Below are 27602 nucleotides of genomic sequence, written 5' to 3'. Positions count from 1 at the left end.
AGATGCGTATCTAACATGTACAGGGGCTCAATCACAATGAAGAGAGACTGGCTATTATTTCACAAAGCGAAGCTGTAATGGACCTGAGTTTCCTCTCACTTTGCACTGGCTTGATTCTGATTTTTAAACTAGTATCATTCCATTGGTTTCAGTAACTCCTGATTTATCCTGGTGGGCGGGAGCGCAGAATCAACCCCCATGCCTCTACGAAAGCACAGGCTGGTATTCCAGGAACTCCAAGAAATACTTGGAATGCAGCTGTCTATTAAGGCATGACATTTAGGGTTGTACTTTGAAATATGTTTATAGTAGCACACAGCAAAAAGACCCTAGGGGAACCTATGAGCCAAATGAGATTTCAGTGTCAGCACCAGTCATGACCTTTCCTTTACTGTATCTGCTTAAATACAGAAAACATGGTTTTGTTATAAAGTCAAGTCAAAACAGGAATTCAAAGTAAAATGCAATATCTACTTAGGGCTGCCCTCAGGGGTCTTTTTAATGGTTTAATATAAAAATACTCTGTTTACTGTAAGATATTTCTCTGCTGCCCAGCACCCTACCCTTCTCTCCGTGTGGTGGGAGGTTTCCCAGAAGGGCTTTTCTCAGCAAGAATACGGTTTCTCAGCAGGTCTTTGTTGCCTGTGCTAGGCTGTGGTCAGGGGCAGTTAGGAGAAATGAGCATTAGAAAACAAACATAGTTTTGTACCTGGTTTTACCTTTAAACTTCTCCATCAGTCAAAGAAGCCAGAGAGAACAGCTCTGGTCGAGGGGTGGATGAAGTAACTGCTCTATGCAATTTCGTGGTATGTGTGATGTTATTTGTTAATGATCAATATTACTTTATCAGCCTATGTGGTATGTGTTCTCCAGAGAATGCCCCAACAGTACTCCAGGTTCACTCCACACGACCATATGCTGCAATCAGAGCTTGGCAGAGAAAGAGACAAAGATTTTTATCACTTTTGACATAGAAAACTGGCTGGCCAGTAATGCCTTGTCTACACTAGGAAGTTGTACTGCTTAAACGTTAGCCCCTGATGTGCACACAGGTGCTTTATGCTGATCGAACGATTCCCAGGCAGGAAGGGGAACTATGCCAGGATAAGCACCTTTTTACCAGTCTAGTTGCATCCACACGAGGGCTTATACTAGCATCATCATTTCAGTTTTTAAAAAGTCGCACCCCTGATGAAAAGAGTCATACCAGTCCCGCTTCCCCGTGTAGGCCGGACCCGAGGGATACTCTGCCTTGGTGCATGGCAAGGACTAGAGGGGAGCTCCTGAGGTAAGAGACGCATTTCTAGCTACTCTGGTCCTTGGTATTTCTGTGTTGTAGTCAGGGCCGGATCCAGGCACCAGCGTAGGAAGCAGGTGCTTGGGGCGGCCTATTCAAAGGGGCGGCACTCCGTCCGGTATCGGGGCAGCATGTCCAGGTCTTCGGCGGCAATTCGACAGTGGGTCCCTCATTCGCTCTTTTCCTCTTTGAGCTGCCGCCGAAGAGGAAGAGAGGGGGGGACCCACCACCAAACTGCCGCCGAAGAGGAAGAGAGGGGGGGACCCACCACCAAACTGCCACCGAAGAAGCGGCGCGATTAAGCTGCTGCCGAAGAGCCGCCGCTCGTTTTTTTGTTGTTGGGTTTTTTTTGCCACTTGGGGCGGCAGAAAAGCTGGAGCCAGCCCTGGTTGTAGTAAGATGTGCCTGTTGTAACATCCATGTCCCAGTAGCCATGTTGAAAACAGATCATTCATTCTTGCTTGCTTAGCCAGTTACTAGCCTACCATCATATGACTGGTTTCTTGGCTGCCCTCCTCATGCTGAGAGACCCCACTGCACCAGAACCTAAGCACTAGCTTTCTGGGCAATTGTCGTGTGCCCCCATGCACACCGTGTGGACATTCCTCTTTCCCATGCACATTGTGCTGGCAGGGCAAATGGGGAGGCATGAAGACAGGGGAGACAGACAGTATCTGAGTGTTGAATCTTGCTGACTAGGAGACTGGGGAAAAAAGCAGGAACAAAACCAACCAACCCACACCCCTAAGTGCCCAAGAAAACGGGGAAGGGAACAAACAGAAGCTGTTTAGAATTTTTGTTGATGCGATGCAATTTCTGGAGCATGCTGCACCACCGCAGAGACAAATGATGTATATCTAGACAGTGGAACTCCTCCCTTGTGTTCTGTAAGTCTCTGGGGCAGGGGTCTTGCCTACCCATGTTTGTGAAGCTGCGATGCACGTATACAACAACAATCACACCTAAAGCAAGACTTGCAGCTGCATCTTCTGAATTCTTCACTCTGCTTCAGGGTTCAGGGAAGGGGGAGAGCAGAGCCCTGACAGCGGTTGGCAGATAGATAAATGGAACATTCATTTCAAGTCAGTGTTGCTCAAAAAAAACTAGGCCAAATTCTCTGCTAGTGTAAAGGCGTCGGAGGCAATTAGTAACTCTGACTGGGAATGTGAGTACTTTAGAGATTTTTAAAAAATCCAACATCTGGTTCTTAAGGGTTGGACCCAACGCAGTTTGCACCTTCTACATCTTCCAGCACTGGCTTCCAAAGGGCAGAGAAAACACTTGTTACGTCTACTTTCAGCAGCTCCGAAGAAGCCGCGCCTTTGAGTCGGCGAAGCAGATGCATACGGCATGTGAAGTCTTATTGGACACGGCCAGCCAGCTTCGTGCGGCAGGCTGCCACTGCATTAGAGTGCAAAACCTCTGTTTCCTCTGATCTTTAATGAGTATGAACAAAGCAAATGGAATAAATATTTTTAACTTCTTGGATGACATAATTTGTGTATTAAATAATAATGAAGCAATAAATTACAGGAAACTAAACAACCAGGAGGTAATGTTTGTGGAGTTTGGTGTATTTATAAATGAATAAATCATTCATGATGTGTAAACTCCATGTAGCTAAATGCATCATTTACTGCACTTTAATACACACCACAACATGTTCCTGTCTCACAAGCTGTAGGCGCAGGAGTGCCTCTTGCCAGGAGTAGCTGAGAACAAGTGGGTTTACAGCTCTCCTTCAGCAGTATAATTTCCAGAGGCAGAGGCCTGCCCAATGATGCATTTTCTAGAGTGACCCCTCCCTAATAGATTATGGGGCACGTTAGTGCCATCGCTACCTACAGCGGGCCTTCTTCCTGGGAAGCGCCTGGTTCAGAACATGGCAGGAGACAGGACTCGGAACTAGATGGACTCCTGGTCAGATCCAGTCTAGCCATTTGTACGACAGACTCAACCTAAGAACAGAGCGGCCTCAGCTCAGAGTGGGCTGAACTTGTCCCGTCAGACCCTGCTGCAGAATGTTACTGGCTGGCCCTTGTGACTTTTTTAAGCTGTGCCTGTGCTTGTGATCTGAGCTGTCATCAGCCCAGTTCAATACATTACAAAGGGGAGAATGTGCTGGCAAGTCAGCTACAGGAGTGGGCCGGCTGGGACTCCCGAGACTTCACTTTGTGCAGCACCAAACTAGCTCTCAGCAGTTCTATCGTAAGTATTTTATGAACAAATATTGTTCCCTATCTTAGATCTTTACCTTTTCATTTGCCAAGAATAATTGTACTGTGCCCGCTCCTGGACTCCTCAGCGGGAGTGGGGGCGTGCACAGCACTTTTGAGAATCAGGTCACTAATTTAGGTGTCTAAATATGGATTTAAATGCTTAGCTTCTGTGCCTGCAGGTTGTGTGTGAATTGTTCACTTGGAATATCCATTGTCCATTATTCACAGTATGCGACTGGTCACTTTTCACATGGTATCCTTTCTTCACCTGGACTGTGTGACAAACATTTGAACAAGACAATGCTGAATGCTGAATAACACATGGCCAGCAAACATTTTTTGGACAAAGAATCATTGTGGTAACATCTGTTAAATTTCGGTGAGGAGGGGAAGAACTGCAAACCTTTTTACAAATACTTGGCAAGTTGTTGAAATATTTGAAAATATTGACCAGGACCACAGCTAACAGCAAGGGAACAAAGCTGGAGCCTTTATTTGGGGCTATTTTCTGAAATCTGCCTTTACCAGTGCTAGCTGCTTCTACAGTTTATGTTGACTTCTTGGCATCAGATGCAAGAGACTCTTCTTGCTGTTGGCTTGGTGGCAGGCCTGTGCATGAGCAGTGCAAACAGTTGTTGACTGGCCCATGAGCATTGCAAGTTGAAGATGGAGCTCAGCAAAGGACTGGAGGATGTTCAAGGAGGCTGAGCCCTGGGCGCCTGGGACCCCTGCAACGAGCGTGTGCTGCGGACCTGCGGGATCGGTCGACGCTACGCACATCTCATGCGGCGCCTCATGGTCTCAGACGCCATCCGATGGTCCAGGGACATCTACATCGAACATATCACCGGCCACCGAAAGTACCAGGAGGCGTGAGCCAGAGTGACATCGTTCTCTCACTATGAGAAAGGGACCAAGTGACCTTCTCCGTTGGATCATATGAACTGGAACCATCAACTCCCTGAACATTAAATCTCACCAAATGAGGGTCAATCCATCCTCATCATCATATCCACTCATTATACTCCACACCCGAACATAGCCTCTTTATGAACTTCATACCCTCATATCTTAATGTCTATACTTTGACCCATCAACCTTTTACCCCCAATCAGGGATATTGCAGATTATGTATTCCTCATGCCACCTTATCTTAAGCCAAACTTTGCCCCCTCTATAATCTGTATGTTATTCCCTGATAACCAGAAACTTCTATGCTCAATTTCTGTTCACTATTTTTTTTTAACATCATCTTAATAAAATGTTTAAATTTGTTCTGGAGGGAACCGGAGTCATTGGAAGGCTTTTGCTGATCGAAAGTTACTCACGTCTCAGCCTTGCTCCTGGTTAGACAGGCTCAGTTCCCATTCCTAACCTGACGGACTTTCCAGGAGTATTGTGCTAACACGTTTGCCCCCATTCGATGGCAGCCCAGCCTGTGACAGCCACTCACGGCATTAATCATGGAGGAGACCAGAGAGTGGCCTAGTGTCTCCTGTTTTTACTTTGCACCTGTCATATGGTAATTAATGGGTGTGGAATTTCTTTTGACAGGAATTCAATGGCCTGGAACAGACCTTGTGCCTGAGGCAAAGTGCTTAGGAAGTAATTTTATGGATCCCAAGTTCCAACATTGTGCAATTAGCACTTTGTGTTCTTTGGTTTATAAAATGGGGCCTTACTCTTTTGCCTCCCACCTTTCACTTTGGTTCCGAAATTTCAGCTTTGGCTTTCCCCAATACACTGGTTCTCGAGCGCTAACCTGGAGAGCGGAGCCATGAGTGACAGACGTTATGCATACAGGGAGGAGGGGGAGAGAGAACCTGCCCACAACGTTGGGCTCTCTGCTGGCCGCACTGGCTGTGTCAAGCATGGAAAGATGTTTTCAAACAGATTCCTGTCCCAAGATGTTGCCATTAAAAGAAATGTCATTGAGCCTCTCCCTCTCCTGAGGACCTGCCCTGTTATATCCTGGTCACTGTGACACTCTGGTGACTGTGAGACATTATAAAGTCTCTGAGGAAAGCAAGGAAAAAATGTCCCGAAGTAACATCTCTGAAAGGATCATCCTTCACCCAGTTACAAGCAGTGCACAGCTAGCTACTGGACATGCCCCTCTGCAAGTCAAGCAGAGAAGAGACTCTCACGAAAGGAAATGTTTCTTTACCTACTTTTCCAGAGAGCCACATGTCACCAAAGTGAAGGGTGAGCTCTCTGTATCTTACACATGCAGCTGGAGACATGTCACCAGGCTCTTGACTTCAGCACAGGCAGCCAAAAAATGCAGTGAAAGTTTCTTCTCTTCCACAAGCTCAGTGCTCAAATTCTGGGGGGAAAGTAGAGGGGCCCTGAGCATCAAGTAGGAAACATAAGACATGTGAGCCCTGGTTCCCCCCAATCCTCCCTGTAATTTCAGTACTGCTCAAGCTATGTAAGGTCTCCTCATTCTGAGCAAGACACTTTCCGTGGAAAGACACAACCCCTCCTAGCACAGGTAACCTTGGTCTGTCCACGTGCAGAAGGGACAAGCTGGAGTGCCGTGGATTAAATATTATTGAATGATTGTAGCAATATTAGCAGATTGCTCCCCCACCCCCCAAAAGGAGTCTGTGTGATGCAGAACAGAAATTCCTTTAGCAGTGGCATTAATAAACTTCAAAGACACGTGATACACAACAAGCATCGCCCTGGTGGCCTGGTCTCACAGGAGCTGCTATGGGACATGCCAGGGGAGTTTGGATATAGACCTCTACCCCGATATAACGCGATCCGATATAACACGAATTCGGATACAACGCGGTAAAGCAGTGTTCCGGGGGGCGGGGCTGCACACTCTGGTGGATCAAAGCAAGTTCGGTATAACGCAGTTTCACCTATAACACGGTAAGATTTTTTGGCTCCTGAGGACAGCGTTCTATTGGGGTAGAGGTGTACTTGTTTGAGTGAGGTTGGAGAGGTAGGAAGATGGCACCTTTGTCATGGTCAAATTATTGCCTTCTGCAGGTTGAGGCCAGGGCTCAATGTTGGGTATAGGACGTATTCAGCCAGCCCTCCTGCACCATGATAGGACACTATCCTCATAATCTTCCCTCCACCATCTAGAGAGTGGTTCATAAACATCCATTCTCTGTACATTGTTCTCACAAGTCACCTTGCCCCACAGGTGACCTGCAGCAGATGGAATATACATGGTGGAGGTCAGGTCACTAACGGAGGAAATCATCCTTTGAGACTGACTGATTACAGCATGGAGGGTTTCTGAGATCAATTGCAGCATGTGCAATGGATGCAGAGAAAATGTTCTTCCCTTCTATAGCACCTAGTGGAACTTGTTGGGTGGTTGAATCCTGAAACCCAGTCAGCTCTTTCTCCCTGCTGGAGGAAGTAGGAGAGGAGGAAACAATCTGGCTGAAGGGACATTCAGAGGCAGGAAAACAGCATTTTCCCCAACCATTCATTCAGAACTATGCACAAATCGTGTTCATTGATATGAGGTGGTTTTAAAATGGGTAAAGCCGCCTTAGCATCAGAAGGAAGGAATCCCAGTGCCCCGTGCACCGTTCTCTTTGCACTTACCAGCAGAGTCTGCCAAGAAGCTCTTACCCGGGGGAGGTAAAATTGAGGAGATTAGCATCCATCTTCTCTCCGGTTTGATTAACTGCGTGGACCTGAGTCCACTTTGTGCAGCCATTAGTTCATGTAAATCTGACAGTGGAGAACTTGCTCTGTTCAAATTGCTTTCTGTTGAAGATTTAAATGAGATTTTCCTGAAACCTCCACTCCCCTGGATTTGGGGGTTTCTCTACTTGTCAAAGGTTGTTTTCAGTCACTTAGCTCAGTTTAACTCCAGCAGTTAATCTCTCCCTGTGATTGCTGGGAAGTAGCCAGAAATGTTCATGGCAGCATTTACAGCAAACTTTACATGCCGAGTCCTGGATTTCCATCCTCCCAATCCACATAGCTGGGCCTCCAGAAGAGCCTTTGTTCTTTTAGGGTCATCTTTTCTAGTAGTGGCTTTGATTGTACTTGGCCGGAAATACCTGTTCACAGCTTGAACGGGGAAAGGGAAGAAACCAGCTTGGAAGAATTATATCAGACCGAGACCTCCCAACTCCAGGACAGGAACAGACAGAAATCAAAAGGAGGAAAATACTGCTTTTCCCAAAGGGAGGAGTGCTTATTAAAAGGAGGATCCAGAGAGGTTCCAACCATGATCATTGAATCAAAGCCTTTCAGCTTAAGGATGGTGTGAGGAAGAGGCGCCCAGATGCACTGTTGCAGTCCCTCATCCAATATGTTGCTGCACCAAGGACATTATTCCAGCGGAGTTAATTTTGTATAACACATTGAGTTAGTGCATTGCCCGTCATGAGCTCCAAGCTGCGGCTGAAGGACGGCCCACCAGCACCATCAGGCTCCCCCTTGGTTTGCCCTCCCAAGCACTGAATGGCTTTATCATTCTGCCCCCGACAACATGTCTCTTCCAGGCTGTACAGACACCTGGAAAGCAGAGGCTCGTGAGGGCTCTCACCACACTCCTTTCTTGTGGCTGCCTCTCAAGCCCCTTCTCTGGTCTATATTGGTAAGGAGCCATGAAGAGAAATACTCCTCAGGAATCCGGTTGTGATGTGCTCTGGAGTCACAGCCCAAACTTTCCCCCTCCTGGCCTGTCATGGGCTCCAGGGGTCTCATACCGTCTCCCTGGGGGGGAAAGTTAAGTCCCATGTCAGCCCCTCCACCGGCCTAAGCCTTTGTTCCACCTCCCCCAAGGCCCAGCGCGTCCCCACCACAACACGCCTGCTGAGCCCTGGGCCTGGGAGCAGAACTGAGGCTGCCCCATGCTGCAAGGCTCTGGACCAGTGTCACACCAAGGAGCCAGAGATTGGCTTTATTTTTTCCTTGTATTCTGGTGCCAGCCAGCGCTTTGCCTTCCCTGGCTTTGCATTTAGCCACCTCTCCGGTCTTCCAGGCAGCACATAGTGCACAGAGGCTTGGGGTTACTGGTTTAGCCAGGATACAGTCAGTTTCTCTCTTCCTTTGTGGTGAAATTCACCCCTGGGCAGTGGGCTCTTGAGATGAATGGGGACTTAACTGGTGCACAGGCCCTCTACTCTTGTACCTCCTATTGATCACTGTTGCAATTATTGGTTTGACATGACGCTGGTAATGGCGAAGAGGCTATGTTGGCTGCCCTCCATCTACTGAATCAGCCCCATGCGTTCAGTGATGCAGCAAGCTTCCTACCCCATTCTAGGAGCCAGTAGGAGTGCAGCCCTTGTGCCCATTCAAAGCATGGGCCCCCCTGCAGAGCCTGCCAGGAGTGGGGCCCACTGCCAGGCTCAGTTCCTTTGCCACAGCAATCCCTCTCCGGCACTGTAAGTCAGCGAACAGCCATCAGATGGCATTGACACGAACTGTGGGGGCTTTTTGAGTGTAATGTCTTAGCAGCTTGTCTCCTTGAAAGCTAATGACAAAAGCCTTGTTTAAAAGGAAGATCAAAACATCAAGAAAAATTAGATTAAATGGTTATGAAACTCCCAGTGGAGGACACGTTCCTCCAAAGTATTCCCCACAAGAACCTTGGAAATATGTAATTATTTCCCCTGCCTAGTGCATTAGGGTTCGGGAAAGTGTTGGCATTGCTGCAGCACATAACTTTAAGAGTGCTGTGCATACCACAGTCCTTCCCCAAATTCAACAATGAAGTTAATAGAAAACTTAACAAGCTAGGTAAAAGGCCAACTCTTATGGGACATGTCGGGACTGTATTCACAGCATACATGACAGGCTGGAAATCGATTGTCAGAAGGCTCTATAATGAGATCAAAACTAGCGTAAGTTGTACATGTTCCCAGGACCCAAAGGTAAAAATATACCCTTCCTGTGTCTAATGCAGCCAGCTCCACAGTGGAATGGGCCAGCTGTTGAACAGCACTGCACAACAATGCACAACATTACTGTCAGAAGTGAACAGCATTGCATGCAACTGGAACTTCAGGGAGAGATATGGAAGCAGAATGTCTTCTCTTGAATTATAGCTTGGCCTGAACAACTGGGCTCTTGCGAAAGTGTCCTGGCATCTTTAACAACCCTGAATGTAAGGGCATTGGGTTTCTGTCGCATCTGGAAAATGGCCCCGCCAGCTATAGGGCGCCCCCTCCTGCCATGCTGGAGAACTCGTGCTCTTCCTTCTGGGTCACCTACTACAACTCACCATCAGCATTTCCTGGATTTTCCCATCCAAATACTGATGCTGCCCAAACTTGTGAAAAACGATGGGACCCTAGCGCAAGCTGCCCTAGCTTCAGGCACACATTACACGTGTCAGCATACAAGGGCTTTGTCCATCATTCATATGATGCTGAATCAGTTTTCAAACCTCTACTCTTCCCTCGTGCGGTTAGAACAGAGACAACCCTGCACCAATTGCACCTGATGCATCCAGAATGGCTGTTGCCAGGCCTGGCCAGCTCTTGGTGTTACAGCAGCACTGTCTAACTTACCGTCTCCTTCCCAGCCTCATCTCTGGGCCCGGGGAACTGGAAAACAGGCATCATGCCGTGCAGTGAAGCCATGCCCCAGTCTGCTCTCTCTGCCAAGAACAGAACTGGCAGAGCAGCCGGAGGGGCTGGAGCTAGCACAGGGCCTGTTCTCAGTGGGGCATTTCCATTCACTTTAAGGCCCTTTTATGCCACCAGAGTGGGGCATAGGGACCTTAGTGTAAGCTGAAATTTGGCCCGTACAGCCTGGCACCTGGAGTGAAATTCCCCTCTGGCGAAATGGTCCACACAGGGTTGGCCAGGCATCATTGTAGTCCCACTCAAGCCCATCAGAGCATAGGTAGAACCTGCAGGGTAGCACGTAGGTATTGCTGGCTCTGTGCACAGGCATGAAACCCCCTCACGCTTGGGAAAAGAAGGTTCAAGAGAGAGAGAGAGAATGGATAGACTCATGTGCAGACACATTGTTCAGTTTGCAAAGCTCCTGCAGACTGCCCTAGACGCTCTAACTAGAGCTTCCCTGTCCTGTTCCTCATTGGAGCGCAGCCTAGACAACATTTGTATTCAAAGATAAACTGTTCTGCAAAATATATAAAATGCTGCTAACATGGTCATCCTGAAATACACCCAGGTTCAGGAAGTGACAATAAACCGATTTCCTTTTGCAATAGCTGTTTAACACGTAAAGAAATATCAAATTCCAGCCTCATCCCAACAGGACGACTTACATTATTTCTTTAAACTAAGTGTTTTAAACACTGGATTCCCAAGTGATCAATGTCCCTACAATATAACTTGCATTAACACACTATTTGAAAAACCCAACAAAACCCCTCTGGACTGGAATCACAGAAAGTGCCTCCATCTTCCTAGACACAGAGGAATTTTTTCATTTTAGCAAAGTAGAAACCTTTCTTGCGCTAAAGTGGCTTTAAATGGACAGACACTTACATTTTTCAGTCTATGAATGATTGTTGGAACCGAGCAGTTACAACCTGGTCTGATGAACAGGATTTTGCACCTAATAGGGAAGTTTGAATCAGATAATGATGCAGAACTCAGCAAAGTCCCTGCTTTTCCTGCAGCCGTGCAGGCAGAGCGATGCCTAGCTGACGGATATAAATCTACTGTGGGCAAGAGCATGTGGGTATCTACAATCCCTTTTGTTTGTAATCAAAGTCAGCTGAATTAGACTCTCTCTTTTCTTTCTTATTTCTGTGTACCAATTTGAAGAGCTCAGATGAAATGTGTTGCATTACACCAGCACCAATAAGTCACACTATGTTGTGACACACAGAATGTTATTAATTGTCAATCACACACCACCAGGCTTGTCAAGATGTTCTCTTCGGAACAGGCTGCTGGAGACCTGAAGTGATTTTTAATCAAATGTTAATAACACAGCATCTGTCAGCGGACCATTGGCATCATACAATAATAAAAAGTTAACATGTGACATGGCAAATTTTAATGTTTTCATTTTTAGATCTTTCCAATTATCTGTGGAATTTCTGCCAGAATGAAAAGTGTGCTGACATTATTACATGCAAAATACACTGCTGAAAATGAACATGTCTATTAAAGTCTGCATTCTCCATCACAAGAATTTCCAAAAGCATTGGGGGCCTCTTAATCACCATTCATTTAACCTTCATGCCCAGAGCTTTCCCTCACCCAGAAAAGACATGGCCGTGTCCCTTCACCATCGCTCTGTTCCCTCCATCCTCTGCTCCTTCAAGGGGCAGGAAGAGCACAGTTCATGGCCTCTCTGGGTACTCAGAGTAGCAGCCGTGTTAGTCTGTATCCGCAAAAAGAAGAACAGGAGGACTTGTGGCACCTTAGAGACTAACAAATTTATTAGAGCATAAGCTTTCGTGGACTACAGCCCACTTCTTCGGATGCATATAGAATGGAACATATATTGAGGAGATATATATACACACATACAGAGAGCATAAACAGGTGGGAGTTGTCTTACCACCTCTGAGAGGCCAATTAATTAAGAGAAAAAAAACTTTTGAAGTGATAATCAAGCTAGCCCAGCACAGACAGACAGTTAGATAACAAGTGTGAGAATACCCACAAGGGGAGACAGATTCAATGTTTGTAATGGCCCAACCATTCCCAGTCCTTATTCAAACCGGAGTTGATTGTGTCTAGTTTGCATATCAATTCTAGCTCAGCAGTTTCTCGTTGGAGTCTGTTTTTGAAGTTTTTCTGTTGTAATATAGCCACCCGCAGGTCTGTCACTGAATGACCAGACAGGTTAAAGTGTTCTCCCACTGGTTTTTGAGTATTTTGATTCCTGATGTCAGATTTGTGTCCATTAATTCTTTTGCGTAGAGACTGTCCGGTTTGGCCAATGTACATGGCAGAGGGGCATTGCTGGCACATGATGGCATATATCACATTGGTAGATGTGCAGGTGAACGAGCCCCTGATGGTATGGCTGATGTGATTAGGTCCTATGATGATGTCACTGGAATAGATATGTGGACAGAGTTGACATCGGGGTTTGTTACAAGGATAGGTTCCTGGGTTAGTGGTTTTGTTCAGTGATGTGTGGTTGCTGGTGAGTATTTGCTTTAGGTTGGGGGGTTGTCTGTAAGCGAGGACAGGTCTGTCTCCCAAGATCTGTGAGAGTAAAGGATCATCTTTCAGGATAGGTTGTAGATCTCTGATGATGCGCTGGAGAGGTTTTAGTTGGGGGCTGAAGGTGACAGCTAGTGGTGTTCTGTTATTTTCTTTGTTGGGCCTGTCTTGTAGGAGGTGACTTCTGGGTACTCGTCTGGCTCTGTCAATCTGTTTTTTCACTTCAGCAGGTGGGTATTGTAGTTTTAAGAATGCTTGATAGAGATCTTGTAGGTGCTTGTCTCTATCCGAGGGATTGGAGCAAATGCGGTTATATCTTAGAGCTTGGCTGTAGACAATGGATCGTGTGGTGTGTCCTGGATGGAAGCTGGAGGCATGTAGGTAAGTGTAGCGGTCAGTAGGTTTCCGGTATAGGGTGGTATTTATGTGACCATCGCTTATTAGCACAGTAGTATCCAGGAAATGGACCGCATGTGTGGATTGATCTAGGCTGAGGTTGATGGTGGGATGGAAATTATTGAAATCATGGTGAAATTCCTCAAGGGCTTCTTTTCCATGGGTCCAGATGATGAAGATGTCATCAATGTAGCGCAAGTAGAGTAGGGGCGTTAGGGGACGAGAGCTAAGGAAGCGTTGTTCTAAGTCAGCCATAAAAATGTTGGCATATTGTGGGGCCATGCGGGTACCCATAGCAGTGCCGCTGACTTGAAGGTATATATTGTCCCCAAATGTGAAACACTCCAGCTTCCATCCAGGACACACCACACGATCCATTGTCTACAGCCAAGCTCTAAGATATAACCGCATTTGCTCCAATCCCTCGGATAGAGACAAGCACCTACAAGATCTCTATCAAGCATTCTTAAAACTACAATACCCACCTGCTGAAGTGAAAAAACAGATTGACAGAGCCAGACGAGTACCCAGAAGTCACCTCCTACAAGACAGGCCCAACAAAGAAAATAACAGAACACCACTAGCTGTCACCTTCAGCCCCCAACTAAAACCTCTCCAGCGCATCATCAGAGATCTACAACCTATCCTGAAAGATGATCCTTTACTCTCACAGATCTTGGGAGACAGACCTGTCCTCGCTTACAGACAACCCCCCAACCTAAAGCAAATACTCACCAGCAACCACACATCACTGAACAAAACCACTAACCCAGGAACCTATCCTTGTAACAAACCCCGATGTCAACTCTGTCCACATATCTATTCCAGTGACATCATCATAGGACCTAATCACATCAGCCATACCATCAGGGGCTCGTTCACCTGCACATCTACCAATGTGATATATGCCATCATGTGCCAGCAATGCCCCTCTGCCATGTACATTGGCCAAACCGGACAGTCTCTACGCAAAAGAATTAATGGACACAAATCTGACATCAGGAATCAAAATACTCAAAAACCAGTGGGAGAACACTTTAACCTGTCTGGTCATTCAGTGACAGACCTGCGGGTGGCTATATTACAACAGAAAAACTTCAAAAACAGACTCCAACGAGAAACTGCTGAGCTAGAATTGATATGCAAACTAGACACAATCAACTCCGGTTTGAATAAGGACTGGGAATGGTTGGGCCATTACAAACATTGAATCTGTCTCCCCTTGTGGGTATTCTCACACTTGTTATCTAACTGTCTGTCTGTGCTGGGCTAGCTTGATTATCACTTCAAAAGTTTTTTTTCTCTTAATTAATTGGCCTCTCAGAGGTGGTAAGACAACTCCCACCTGTTTATGCTCTCTGTATGTGTGTATATATATCTCCTCAATATATGTTCCATTCTATATGCATCCGAAGAAGTGGGCTGTAGTCCACGAAAGCTTATGCTCTAATAAATTTGTTAGTCTCTAAGGTGCCACAAGTCCTCCTGTTCTTCTTTCTCTGGGTACTGGAGAGCATGCGTCACTGGGAATGGAACATAGAGCCTGTCATCTCTATGTCACAGGTCTGAACTCAACTGGGTCAGCATCCATGAAGAACGGATTGTTACCCTTTCTCCTCCAGTTATGGTTGAAGATGCTTTGGTGGGGCAGTGTGGGGGATGACTGTACTGGGTCTGGCCTCCCTCATTAACAAACTGACTCCTTCATAAAGCATAAAAACAAGCCTTTGGAATACTAGGAGAGCTAATGGCACAACAAACCTGAAACATGCCGAGTGCTGAGAACGTCTGGAAAAACCAAGGGTCATTGGTCGAGATACGTTATGTCACTTGCAGGAGAAATAGTGGATGGACAGAAATGGGCGAGGCAATGGCAGAGGGGAGAAGCTGCAGGGGAGATAGATAAGACAGGGCAAAGAGACAAAAATTGAATCTTTGTGGGAGTCACAGGCCTGGGGAGAACAGTCCTGGACTGACAATCCTGGGAGTGAACTGGGCTGGAAAAAGCTGCATCTTACCCCTTTCTCCCCAGTCCCCACCACTGCAAGATAAGTCTTAATTGCTACAGAAAAGTCTGTGCCTCAGTGCTTGAGTTCTTGATTTTGTAACATTATTGGCACTACTAAATCTCTGGGCTGTGTTAATGCTTCCGGAGAAGGATTACCCCCCTCTCCACAGACAGTAGCTGGAGAAAGCCTTCCCTGCAGAGGACCTCTGAGCATTAGCATTTCCCATCAGGTTCTAGCTGGGTGTGGGGAGCCAGGAGAAGGAGGTTCCCACAGCAGACCCCGCAGTGGTGACATTGTCCAGGGACAAGGTGAGGGGAGCAAAGCTGAAGGCTGAGTTAGTGCTACCAGCCGGGCTCAGGGGAGCATGAAGGGTTTCCCCCAGCAAGTGAGTGGTAGATGAAGTAGTAGGGTCTATGACGAGCGAGGAGGACAAGTACTAAATGGATCAAGGGGGCAGAGATGAAAGTAACGAGGACTCAGGAGATCTGAGAGCCCTTCTCCATTGCAGCTGCTGGATTTTTAGCCCCAGTTAAAGTGTACGTCTAAGGACAACCCAGAGGGCATGGCCGTGTGGAGCCTGGTATGTGAAAGGTACAGGAGGAGCCAATACAAGGCAGCATTTGCCAGTCATTAGCACTATGACCTCTCCAGGCGCAACAGTGGGAATCTCCAATACCTCCCCACTGTATTGCTGACAGCTGCATTGTCGTGGCCTACGTCTTCTAGCTCTAGATGGATCATTTCTATAGCCAGGCACCTTTGTGCATCAGAGAAGGGTGCACAGAGTGCGGGGACCTGCACCTGATAGGGTGATAGGCCATGGTTTGAGATCTCCTTCATCAGCAAACCCTTACTAATGCTCGTCCTACAGACCTGCCAGTTGCCAGCGAGAGAGCTGCGTGTGCTTTACAGTTGGCAGGATAGCTCCCTGTAGGGCCGGCTCCAGGCACCAGCCCACCAAGCTTGTGCTTAGGGCGGCTCCTGGAGGGGGGCGGCGCGGTGCGGTGCTCCGGCTCTGGCCACCGGGGAGAGCGGGGTCACCGCCGGGCTCGCCGCCCTCCCCGCAGCGCTCTGGCCGCCGGGGAGAGTGGAGCCCCGGCCGGGCGCTCCGCCCTCCTCCCGGCCCTCCTCCCAGGGCTCCAGCCGCCCTCCCCCCCAGGCCACCGGGAGAGTGGAGCCCCGGCTGGGGCTCGCCACTCCCCCCCTCCCGGGGCTCCGGCCACGCTCCCCCACCCCGCGCCCTCCCCTGTCGCACTGGGCGGGGCGGGGGCGGCCGGAGGCTTTTTTGCCTGGGGCGGCAAAAAAGCCAGAACCGGCCCTGGCTCCCTGAACGGTCTTCTGTGTGGCCTGGGCTGGAACCAGCAGGCTCACAGACATGGACGTATGTGTGCATGTTCTCTCATATGTATGTATGCCTAATATAAAATTTAACTCCTCCCGCCTCATAAATTAGATGTTGCTATTAGCAAGAGTCACTAATTTCTTCTGTTGGTGGTCTGACCTTGCAGACCAGACTCTTGGGTCCCGGTGATAGGGTGTGGACCCTGTTTGCTGTTGACACCTCTAGCATTTCTGCAGCCTTAGAAAGGTCGAAAACAAAATTGTACAGGCAAATCCCAGAAGGCTTCGCCCTTACCTGGGTATGTGCTGCTGATGCCTGTGGCTGCCAGGCAATGCCCTGAGGATGGGCTGAAAGCAGATGTCCTGATTGTTCCTTCTTTGCATGGATCTGCTCCAGCCTGACATTAGGGAGCTCGGCCTCCTCTGCTGTGCCATGTTCCCTCTCCTGAGGCCCAGCCAAGATTTCTCTGCAGGGTCTAGGTTCTAGGAGGTGAGAATGGGGCAATCCACATGCCTAGGGGACTAAGAGGTGCAGGGGCCCTGAGATCTGCAAGATGTAGGGCTAGACCCATGTTCTACAGACCCCACCCCAGTGGAATAAATGGGAGGCAACTCTATGTGGTTCCCTTCCTGGGATCTTCCATCCACAGTCCCGCGGTCTCCTAGTGGGAATGGTGACCAGGACCCAGGAAGGAGCTTTCGATCCCAACAGGATCCTACTCAGGGAAGAGTTCTCAAGTGGATCCCCTTCCCAGCGATGGCATCCTCCTAGGGTATGGGAGGTGATCGATGCTTTGAGATCCTTAGGCGAAAGGCCCTGCCTCGTGGATAGCATGATTATTATTAATGGCTTGTGTTACAGGACAAGTGGTGCGTAACAGATCTGCTGCACTATCCAGTCTTCAGTCAGAAATTCATCACTGTGAGGGCTTTATGTCAAAACAAGGTTGTGCATGCATTTGTGTACAGTCTGAGTGCGTATATCATCTGTATACAAACACTCAACACCTGTACATTTTAAATATACTCATTCTCCTCTTTTAATGCATTGTTTTCACTTGACTATTCCATCATAACATTCCATGGATTGCAGTCGCGTCATCTATAGATTTAATTTGTGTCTATGGACAGAGTTTGAATGGATTTATTATATTGAAATGCAATTTTGCAGACATAACCTTATATCTGACCTGTCATTACTTATAATGCTAAACTTTGATATGTTAATTCTGCCTTATGTTTTTATATATTTTACGACACATGGCTTAAACATTTTTAATCTCCATATTGGTTTATGTCCACCTTAATTATTTTTGCTTCTGGGGACAACGTTCACACAAGATCTGGCAATTCATTATGCTAGCCCCGTGTAAATGAATTTCAAAAATTTAATAAAGTTCTTCCCCTCCTTCCATTGTGTTCAATAGCTCCAGCATAAACATCAGTCCAGTGTTATCAAATCAAAGAAGAAGAATAAGGTTAACCTCAAAGAAGCCCAGTCACACCGCGAACGTAGAGAAATGTCATGTGTGATTAAAGCTGTCCTCTAGAGTGAAGTGTGCATTCCATTCGCCTGTTGTCCGATTCCTGCTACTGACAGAGATATTGATTTGCTAACCAAAGACCTTTCCTTTCTTGTTAGCCGCCTCCTCCCACCTGATTCATTCTGTGATGTCACATTGCAGGGTTTGTGGCATCAGTTGTTACCATGGTAATAGATAGTGATGTCACAAATGATGGATTGTGATATCACTGAGGAATCTGGCCAGAAGGGGAGGAGGCAAACACACACTTTTACAATGCCCCTTCTACAGAAGATATTTCACCTACCAGTGAAGAGCAGCCACCCTACGGTGGAAGGCGCATAGCTGTTTACCCAGGCACAACATTTGAATCACTTTAGAGCCGAAAGTTGCCATCCAAAGAAGAGGCACAGCTGGAAATAAAGTTGAATTCTGGATCACATTCAAACTGCTGGGAGGAACAGTTGGGTCAGCCAGTAGACAAGCTTGTACAGGCATCTCCTGCAGCTAGGTATTTAGCCATTTTGGGAAAGAGGGAAGTCATGTGACCATTAAAAGGGGAAAATGTTGTATTTATGTGTGTTTGCCAGAGTAGGGCTGTGAGAGGGGTTTTTTTAGACCTGTAGTTCTGCCAGCCGGGATGCATTGAAACCAAGTTCATCGTTGTCCTGCTTTTCTTCCATCCAACCATCCACTCCATCGTCCATCTTTCTTTCCCTTTTTCTTTTTCCTGCAACAATGTCATGAATTTTTCATCCTTGATGAACTTCAAAGTCTTTTAATGACTCTTCATAAAAAAACAGAGGGGCCAAAAGTTGAGCAAAGGGAGATGATTAAAGGACCTTATTAAAAGCAACCTTGTAGAATTCTCCACATGAAAGAGAGCGCCATTATGAGGGCTTATCCTTATAAATGACACTTCGCTTTTGCGAACATGCCGAAACCTGATTAGAGTGACAAGCACTGAGTGATACTGCAAACCTGTTAATAACATGAAAATTAGAAGAGGCTCATGCAAAGAAGGGAGATTAATTTAGCCAGAGTACATCTCGCGCAAATTGCAAAGTTGTGAATATGTTCTCAGATAATGAGCCTTTGCAGTCATCAGCTCACTTGTCATTTTCTGTAATTAATGTTAAGGAAGACTCCTTCCTGATGGTTCGTATTACTCATATACCAAGAAAATTTCTTCAGAGAAATAATTTACATTTATTATCATCGGTCTGTTTGTGTGGTTTATTTCGCTGTGGAGTAATTTATTGCAGCACCGTTTCACTTGCCTTGATTAGTCGCTCGTCAGCCTGAAATGTAATTTTTTTTTCCTGATGGCAATGTCTGAAAATTGACAGTGTGCAATACTCCTTTTAATCTGGGGATGTGTTTTCTTAACTTAAATAAACTTTTGGGCTGAAGACTGAAGCTACTTTGCATGTTGAATTGCAGCTAGGAACTCAAAGCACCTCTTCTCTAATTCATAAGCTAGAATGGGGGCTAGACCAGTAAGAGATACTGTTTGGTTTATACAATTGTTTTTACAGAACACACACACACATGTACATCTCTAAGGGTGTGTATACACGCGCACACACAATATACTGGAGTGGGGGGAGGGATTTAAAGCCTGATTCAAAGCTTACTTCAAAAACTGGGAATCTTTCCATTTACTTCAATGGGTTTTGGATCATGCCCCTTCATTTCCTCTTAACTTGAAACGCTGATTTAATTTTCTGACACATGCAGCTGCTCTAATTACCAATTAAGTTTTGTTGCTTGTTCTCTTCAGTAGCTTCCTTGTCTGCTCTTAGAGGAGCGCTGGCCCTCGTGAATAGGGCATTGACTAGTCCGTTGTGTTGGGATATCAGAGGCACAATGAATGCAGCTTCTCCACAAACACTGTACAGTCATTTAAATATAAAAAATGAAATAAAAGATAGCCCGGGCTTCTCTGCATCTCAGAAAAGCTATGCGTTAACTATACACCTTTGATTTCATTAGAGCTTTGCATAATGTCGGTGTAATTTTGTTATGTGGTCATACACCCGGCACTTGCTTCTCAGGAAACGTAAACTGAAATAAATGCAGACGGTGTGCGCAAGCTACTTACAAGATCATTGCCCCTTGTACGTCTGAGTGTTAAGCACGAGGAGAGAGAGATGGTTTCAGCAGTGTCTGGGTGGCTCTCAGGCATTTGACTGAAATCAGACTGGATGGGCCTTTGTGCCTGAGATCTGGCGCACTTCATTACGGCTGGCCAATCCAGGCTGCTTGGTGGGTGTGTCTGTCTCCCCAAACGCACATTTGTTTTGTGTCTGATGTTAAATATCTTGGGGTGTCAGTGTCCCAGTTTCCAACTCCGCACTCCCACACTTCTCTTTCCCTCCTACCCACTTCCCCGCTTCTGGAAGCAATTTCCCGACGCCAGGAGTGAAACCATGAAATCCTTTTTCTCCCAAATGACACAAACATATAAGCAGTTAAAGTGAGTTACCGACCTCTGAGCCGCAAATGAACCAAACGTTACTGATTAGGGTTTTTAGACAGAGATAATGATTTTTTTTATTGGACGCCTTCATTCTGAACAAGCCTCATGGAACTCCGCTGGCAGCGGGCTGCCTGTGCCAGTTAGCGATAATCCATATTTATAAAACTATAGTCCATCAAAGGAGTATGAATATTTTAAAAGCCAGGGACAAATCAAATTGTCTTTGTCAAATGTGCACACTTTCCACGTTGAATATATTGTATGACTCTTTGTAGTGTGAGAATCAAAGGGTTTCCTGCACTGGCTGAAAGCTGCCTGCCTAATTTTTGCTTCTATAAACAGGCAAGTCTCTCCGCTATTTTAAAGAACTCAATGAGCTGTGGAGATTGACATTTAAGCCATAAAATTGTACTTTATTTGATGAAGTTAACAAATAATGTATGAAGTGGATTTATTTGATGTCTTTTCAAGAACTAGTTGGTTCATCCTTATAGAAACAAATTGGCTATTTTGGAAGTACTGTTTAAGGATGGGGGAAGGCTCAGCAGAATGAAATGCAGGGGAAGATCAGAGATGAAAATGAAAGCAGGGAGAACTGAACTCTGGGGACAGGCTGTGTCACTGAGTGCCATCACTTAAATCAACGGGGGTGGGTGACACTGACTAATCATGTTATATTTCCGAGGGGTTGTCTTCAAGCGTTCCCCACATGGGGCATGACCCAAAAGCCAATGGCAAGTGTCTCATGGACTTCAGTGGCTTCTGGATCAGGCCCTTACACCTCACATCACAGCAACCTCCCTGCTATCCAGAGAACTGGAGATTTGCCGCAAGACCTTGCCACTCCTAGATTAGCACCGCACCAGGGATAAGCGGAGTTCTCTCCCACCTCAAAGGCTGGATGTGCAGGACCCCCCCCCCCCCCCCCCAATCATTGTTCTCCGCTCAGGGAGCAAGAATCCACACAGGCCCCAGCAGGAACCACTGTACTTGTCCAAACGCTCTTTCTCATTTCCTACCACATACGTGTTCTGGCCTAAACCCTGAAGCCCTAACTCCGTTTGCATTCACTCCTTGCTCAGGTAAAACTCCTTGGAACCAAGGACTTCAAGCCTTGTCCCATTCTATGTAAAGCACGTGGACTGTACATTTCTGGCCCTCAGAAGTGGGAGAAACAAAGGGAGCTGAAGTTCTGTGAAGCTCCTAAAAGGTTTGATTTGGAGTCGGCACCGGTTCAGGCTGTCTCACCTTCTCTAGCAATTAGCTCACATTATTTAACCAGTTAACAAGCACGTGTGCGGGGCTGGTTAGGGGACACCACTGCTAATGCATGTTTTAATCTCAGCAGGGTTTGTTGATAAAGCTGGTTGGGAATTTTTTGTAATGTTGAAAGTGCTTGTCAAAGCTGAAAGTGTTTGCATGCAAGGGTCTGTTTTGATGAATTTCCTGTTTTGAAAAAAAAAACATGAAAAAAGGTTTTAAGTTGTCCAAAGGCCCCATTTTCATGGTTTCAAAATGAAAAAGTTCCTAACTTTTTTCATAAAAAATCTGTTAAATTTTAGTAAAAAAAAAAAATAATAATAATGTAAAAGGTTGAACTCAAAATGAAACATTTGAAATTGTCTACAGAAACTTCCAGGGCCCTGACACACACGTTTTTGAGACTTTGACTTTTTGTCCCAATTCAAGATGGGGAAGAAATTCAAACTCTCGCATTCTTATGAGGTGAGAAACCAGTTTCCTGCCCAGAGCCATTTGTGAACGTCCCTCAGCCCCGACTAGACTTGAACAACAGGTTTTCCATTCTTTGCTCATTTGGTTATTTAAGGCCCTTGCTCCAGTTTGTGAATTTCCTTGGAGCAGACCATGATTTTTACAGATTTGCTCAGCTAGGGCGAACATCTTGTGTGAACATCTGGTTTGCGACCTTGCTGTCCAATACTTGTGTGATTGGAAAACATGGGTCCGTGTGACTTCAGGGACCAAAGTGGCACATGACTGCTGTGAGACTCCTAAAGGGGCTGTTTTTTCAGCGGGTGGGTACTCAGCACTGTTTGAAAACAAAGCCCTTTTTGAAGCATCCCAGATTGGCACCTAACATCACAGTCAGCCTTGAAATTGTAGGCCCTGTTTTTCCCCCTGTGGCCTGAATAAATCACCAAATCTTCATGCACTAATCCTGGTCCCACCCTAAAATATTTTCATTCTGTGATCAAAAAAGGATTCAATGTTTCTACGGATAACGAGAAGATCCACGGTTCCATTAGACACGGTGATAAAAGGCAAATGAGCTCTCTTGTTTCAGGGCATAAATCAACCTTTAACTGATGGGAGTTAGAAAGAAACTCCCACTGTGGGCTGGTGGTTCCGTAATTTGCCACTGTGGGATTTCTTGCACCTACCTCTGAAGCTGACCATTGCCAACCACAGCATGTTGGGCTGGCTGGGCCCTAGGTCGGAGCTGTCTGGTCAGAGGGATTCACAAAGATTCCTGCACATAATTAATCGGCACAGACCCTGAAGAGCCAGGCCTGTCCTATCGGAGCCATTGTCCAAGAGCCTGTGCAGGGCACTCTCTGTGCTAGGAGAAGTCACTTTGCATGTTAGTAATTCTGTCCGTGATAAGCAGTGTGAAAACCCTGTTTGAAGCAGTAAGGCTGGGTCTACACTACCCACCTGAATCGGCGGGTAGAAATCGACCTCTCGGGGATCGATTTATCGCGTCCCGACAGGATGCGACAATCGATCCCCGAATCGACGCTCTTACTCCACCAGCGGAGGTGGGAGTAAGCGCCGTCGACGGGAAGCCGCAGAGGTCGATTTTGCCGCCGTCCCTACAGTGTGGTAAGTCAGCTGCGATACGTTGAATTCAGCTAAGCTATTCGCGTAGCTGAATTTGCGTATCTTAAATCGACCCCCCCCCCCCCCCCGGTAGTGTAGATGTAGCCCAAGCTTGCATGGTTTAGCAGGTTTCCTAGAGGAAGAAAGCAGCCTGATCTGAGCTTAGGGCCTCATGTTTATGCAAGCAAACACTGTCTGCGGTTTGGTGAAATTCCCTCCTGCCAGCCTGGAGCCACGGTGCCAGAATGTGCCCTCCAGTGGACAGATTTACAAATTTTCTCTTTAATTTTTAAAAATCTACATATTACAAAACTGTCATTATAATTAACTGTTGTTAATTATTATTCTGTGGTACCACTGGTGTGCATGGCACCTAAGAGGCCGATAAAATGGACAAGTCCCCTCCATGGGGAGCTTACAGACTCAATTAGACCTCACAGATTGGAGGACAACAATAAACGCAGGCTGGGGAGACTGTTCCCAAATCCTAGCACCTTAATATGCATCAGAACATCAACTTTGATGCTGCTACAAATTACATTTCAGACAGAAGTCGGTGTCAAGCACTGGGCACAACCATAAATCAAATAGGGAACTACATGGTAAAAATAGGAGGGTGCTGCGGGCGACACTGGTATGAAAGCCTCCTGGCCATCGCATTGCAAGTATTATCCATTGAAATAAAGCGCCAATATCCAAGCAGGTCTCACCTCTCCTGTCTGAATTTAACTGCGAAAAGTTTTGCCACATCTGTCTTTTGATGTCAGAGAGACAGGCTGATAGCACAGAGACAGCTGAGACAGCATTAAGTTTAGCAGACAAATAAATTTGAGAATCATCTGCATAGAAATGGAAAGCTACTCCATGCTGATGAATAATATAACCCAGTGGCAGCATATAAACACAAAATAACAACGGGCCCAATATAGAGCCCTGGGGAACCTTGGAAACAACTCCACTAATGGAAGATGAAAAATCACCCATCGAAACAAAATGCTGTCTATTTGATAAATAAGATTTGAACCGCCCGAGAGCAGTATCAAATAAGCCAAGCGAGCTGCTCACATGGTTATCCGAGGGGATACCTTGAATAACAGCATCAGGTGACAAAGACCAAACCGCGTGAAAATTGATTAATATTTTAGCCCTAATTTGTGATCTATCAATGGTGGATAAGGAGGCTCCATCATCTCACATTCAGCCCATTCCCAAGGGAACATGCAACTGGTTGCCAGAGCCCAGTTGACATCCGCTAAAGGTTCCAAAGGCAGAACATGAGCATCGCTGACGGAGGAGAGAGCTGGGTTTCAGTAGTGCTGGTAAAATAATCGTTTGTAAGGGAAGCGTCAGCGTCACTAGGGCTGGCTGTGATTTTTCAGAGCAGATTGTCAAGAGGCAGCAATCACGTCCCTCGGGGGTTTGCCATCATTTGATTCAGAAGGACAGAAGCCCTGCACGTGAAAGCTGGGCTGCAAATGAACTGATGTCACGTTCTATGGAATGCTAGCCTTGGAATCCTGCTCAGACAGAGAACATGTGCTCGTGTTTTCAGACCGTGCTCCCTGGACACCAGAGAGGATGGAGAAGAGCAGCCAATGACCTTGCACTATTTTCTAAGTGGTCCCTGAAATGGCTGGACAAGAACTGTCTAAAAGACCTGAATGAATCAGAGACCGGAGAGCCAGGCACTAGAGTGGAGTATGTGACTATATGCTAATACTGACCTGACCTCTGAGCATGCCCAGTCTGAAGTAGATATTGCAAAAGCCTGAGCAAACTCAGACTGAGCGTGAGTGCTGGTGTGGTTAACAAAAGGGCTGGGCCTTCTCTTCTGCCCAGTGAATGCTCAGACATCCCACGGACAGCACAACATGCCTCTCGCCACGGGATGGGATTTTATCAGACACTCAGGGATTGACTGTGCTGAGACTGAAGCCAATCCGAGCAGGATCGGGCCCTTGAGTTGCAATTAATACATCATCAGATGATTCATCACATCAGACTCTTAATGAAAATAGCAGCACTTGCAAGAAGAAGCTAATGGAACCACAAGAGAGCAGCCGGCAAGCTCACAATGTGTTCATGCCATTGTACTGGACAGTAACAAGCAGAGCAAAATCAAACCCATCTACAACGATGGTTTCCCTGGGGACTGATACTGAATCCACATGAATATCAAAGTTCCCTTACAATAACATTCTCTCAAATGCAAAATATCCTTCAGAGACTGTGCTTAGAAAGAAAGAAACTAAGGCTGGAATAGGAAACTCTGCAGGGAAACCGAGAGCCCAAAGCTTCGAGAGAGGACCCACGGCAACTGGACTAGTAAAGGCAAATTGATGTGCTTTAATAATCCATACATTTTGTTTAGGATTTCACGTCAGAGAAAACACATGTGAGCAGATGAACAAGTTACAAGGAGAGCTGGAAACCAAGTGGGCAAAAATAGTTTCCCCCATTACCTGCTGTGACCTAAGTTCATGCTTGTCTCCTGTCTCAGAGAGAGCTCGCCTCTCTCCTTGGAGCAGAGTAGGGGGCTGCCTCCTCGCACTTTGCTTTATGTGCCTGTGAATGCCTTTGAGGGTTGCAGAAAAAAGTACAAAACCCAACGTAGGCCCCAGCAGGTCCAAGTCCTCTGTTTGCTGAAATAGCTCCGCTGATCTGCTCCAAGTGAGCAAAGCCTACGATTATATACAAGTGGCTGTCTGACAACAATGTTAACACCACCATGTTGTTGTGAGGGCTCCTGCCTTGCTTGCATCTCTCCAGCATTAGGAACAGCTCTCTCAAGCTGCGTGATACTAAGTGCCGTGAAACGCAGGTAGCGATCTCTGGAATAGCTGAAAGAGCAAATGAAAGGCTTTGGGAAGCCCTTAAAGTTCCATTAGTAAACACTGGCACAGACACTCTGTGTCACGGGAAAGCTACAGCGACTTGGTGAACAGTCAAGAAGAAAGGAAAACGAGTCATTCTAACCTCCTGCAGTTACTGCTGTGATGACTGTTCTAAATGTTCCCCAGTCCCACACGGATCTCTTTCCGGTGCCCTTTCTGCTGCTACTAATTTGCTTGTGTTTTTTGCACAGCTCGTAAGTGTGTAGTGTGTTGGTGCATCCGCTGTTGGGACTGGTCCCAGTATTGATTTACCTGCTGTACAATGCAAATTATTATGTGGAAAGCATAATTCCTGCAGAAAATAAAACGTGTGTCAATAACAAAGGGAATTTACCAAGAGGACAATTCCATCAATTCAGATACAAAACTGGTAATTGTGGGAGAGAATCTGATTGCAAACCGTGCAATACTGTAACTGTTCGAATCTAGCAATAACCAGCTGTGACTTGCAACGGCAATTCAGCATGTAGTGTAAAATTCCAAATTAAAAAGTATTATCCCACCCAGCAGCTCTGGGGCCACGCACTGGCCGTCAGCTTAACCCTTAAGATTGCCGCCTCCTTGGGTTCCAAGAGTAAATGAGGTTTTGTCTTCAGCCATGCTGGATGCTAACCCGTAACATAAACCACTCAGCACAGCTGGAAAGCTCTTCTTGGGATGGGAATAGCGAGTGCTGGCGGGGGGCGGGGATTGAGGTGCATCAGCAGAGCTGTGCTGGTCCAGAACTGGAAAACGGGGAGCAGCTTAACTTACTGTCTAGTCTTACCTGGCATCAAGATCTCTTTAAAATGTGTTTGTGTGTTTGTTGGTTGGTTTTTGTTTTAAAAATAAGAGTTCCTGATTGGAAGAAAAAACATACCGCCAAATAAATCAAGCCCTCAGCATTTTCTATCATTGAATCACCTCATCGGTCCCTGCCCGAGCAAGGAGGACTGCTTATAAACAATTACATTGTTTGAAAATATATTAATAATTCTGTCAGATGCATTAACATTGCCCATTGGTTTCTAGCAAATTGACACCTTTTTAGCTGAAAGAAATCCTTATTAGTTTTCATTTTGATGGCTTTTCCTGGAACAACTATAAATTATGTTTATTTCACATAATTCCCCCTGTCAGTAGTTATAAATAACTAGTTCATATGGAAATTATTATTCTGGCCTGTGTATGTATGTACCTTAAATATAATGCTTCAGTAGTAAGGGGTAATGAATTACTTGAATTTTCATTGATGGACCTTTCTAATTTAAGTACTGGCTAAAAATGTTTTGTCAACAGTCTTCCTATCTTGGGTTTTGCCACTTTAAATACCAACAGCTCTATTGTATCGGCTTTTTTATGTAACATTTTTCATACACTGTATCTCAAAGCACTTTACAGGGTAATTAATTACCTGGAGTAGAGTGACAGGACGCAGGCAGATATGATGGCCATTATGCAGTCAGCAACATTCCACAGCCAGCTCTGAACATTTGCATTAGTGTCATTTAATTTGTGGTGGTATTAAT

The sequence above is a fragment of the Chrysemys picta genome, chromosome 18, assembly GCF_011386835.1.
Source record: "Chrysemys picta bellii isolate R12L10 chromosome 18, ASM1138683v2, whole genome shotgun sequence".
In the NCBI taxonomy this organism is placed as follows: Eukaryota; Metazoa; Chordata; order Testudines; family Emydidae; genus Chrysemys; species Chrysemys picta.
This window is presented reverse-complemented; position numbering follows the sequence as displayed.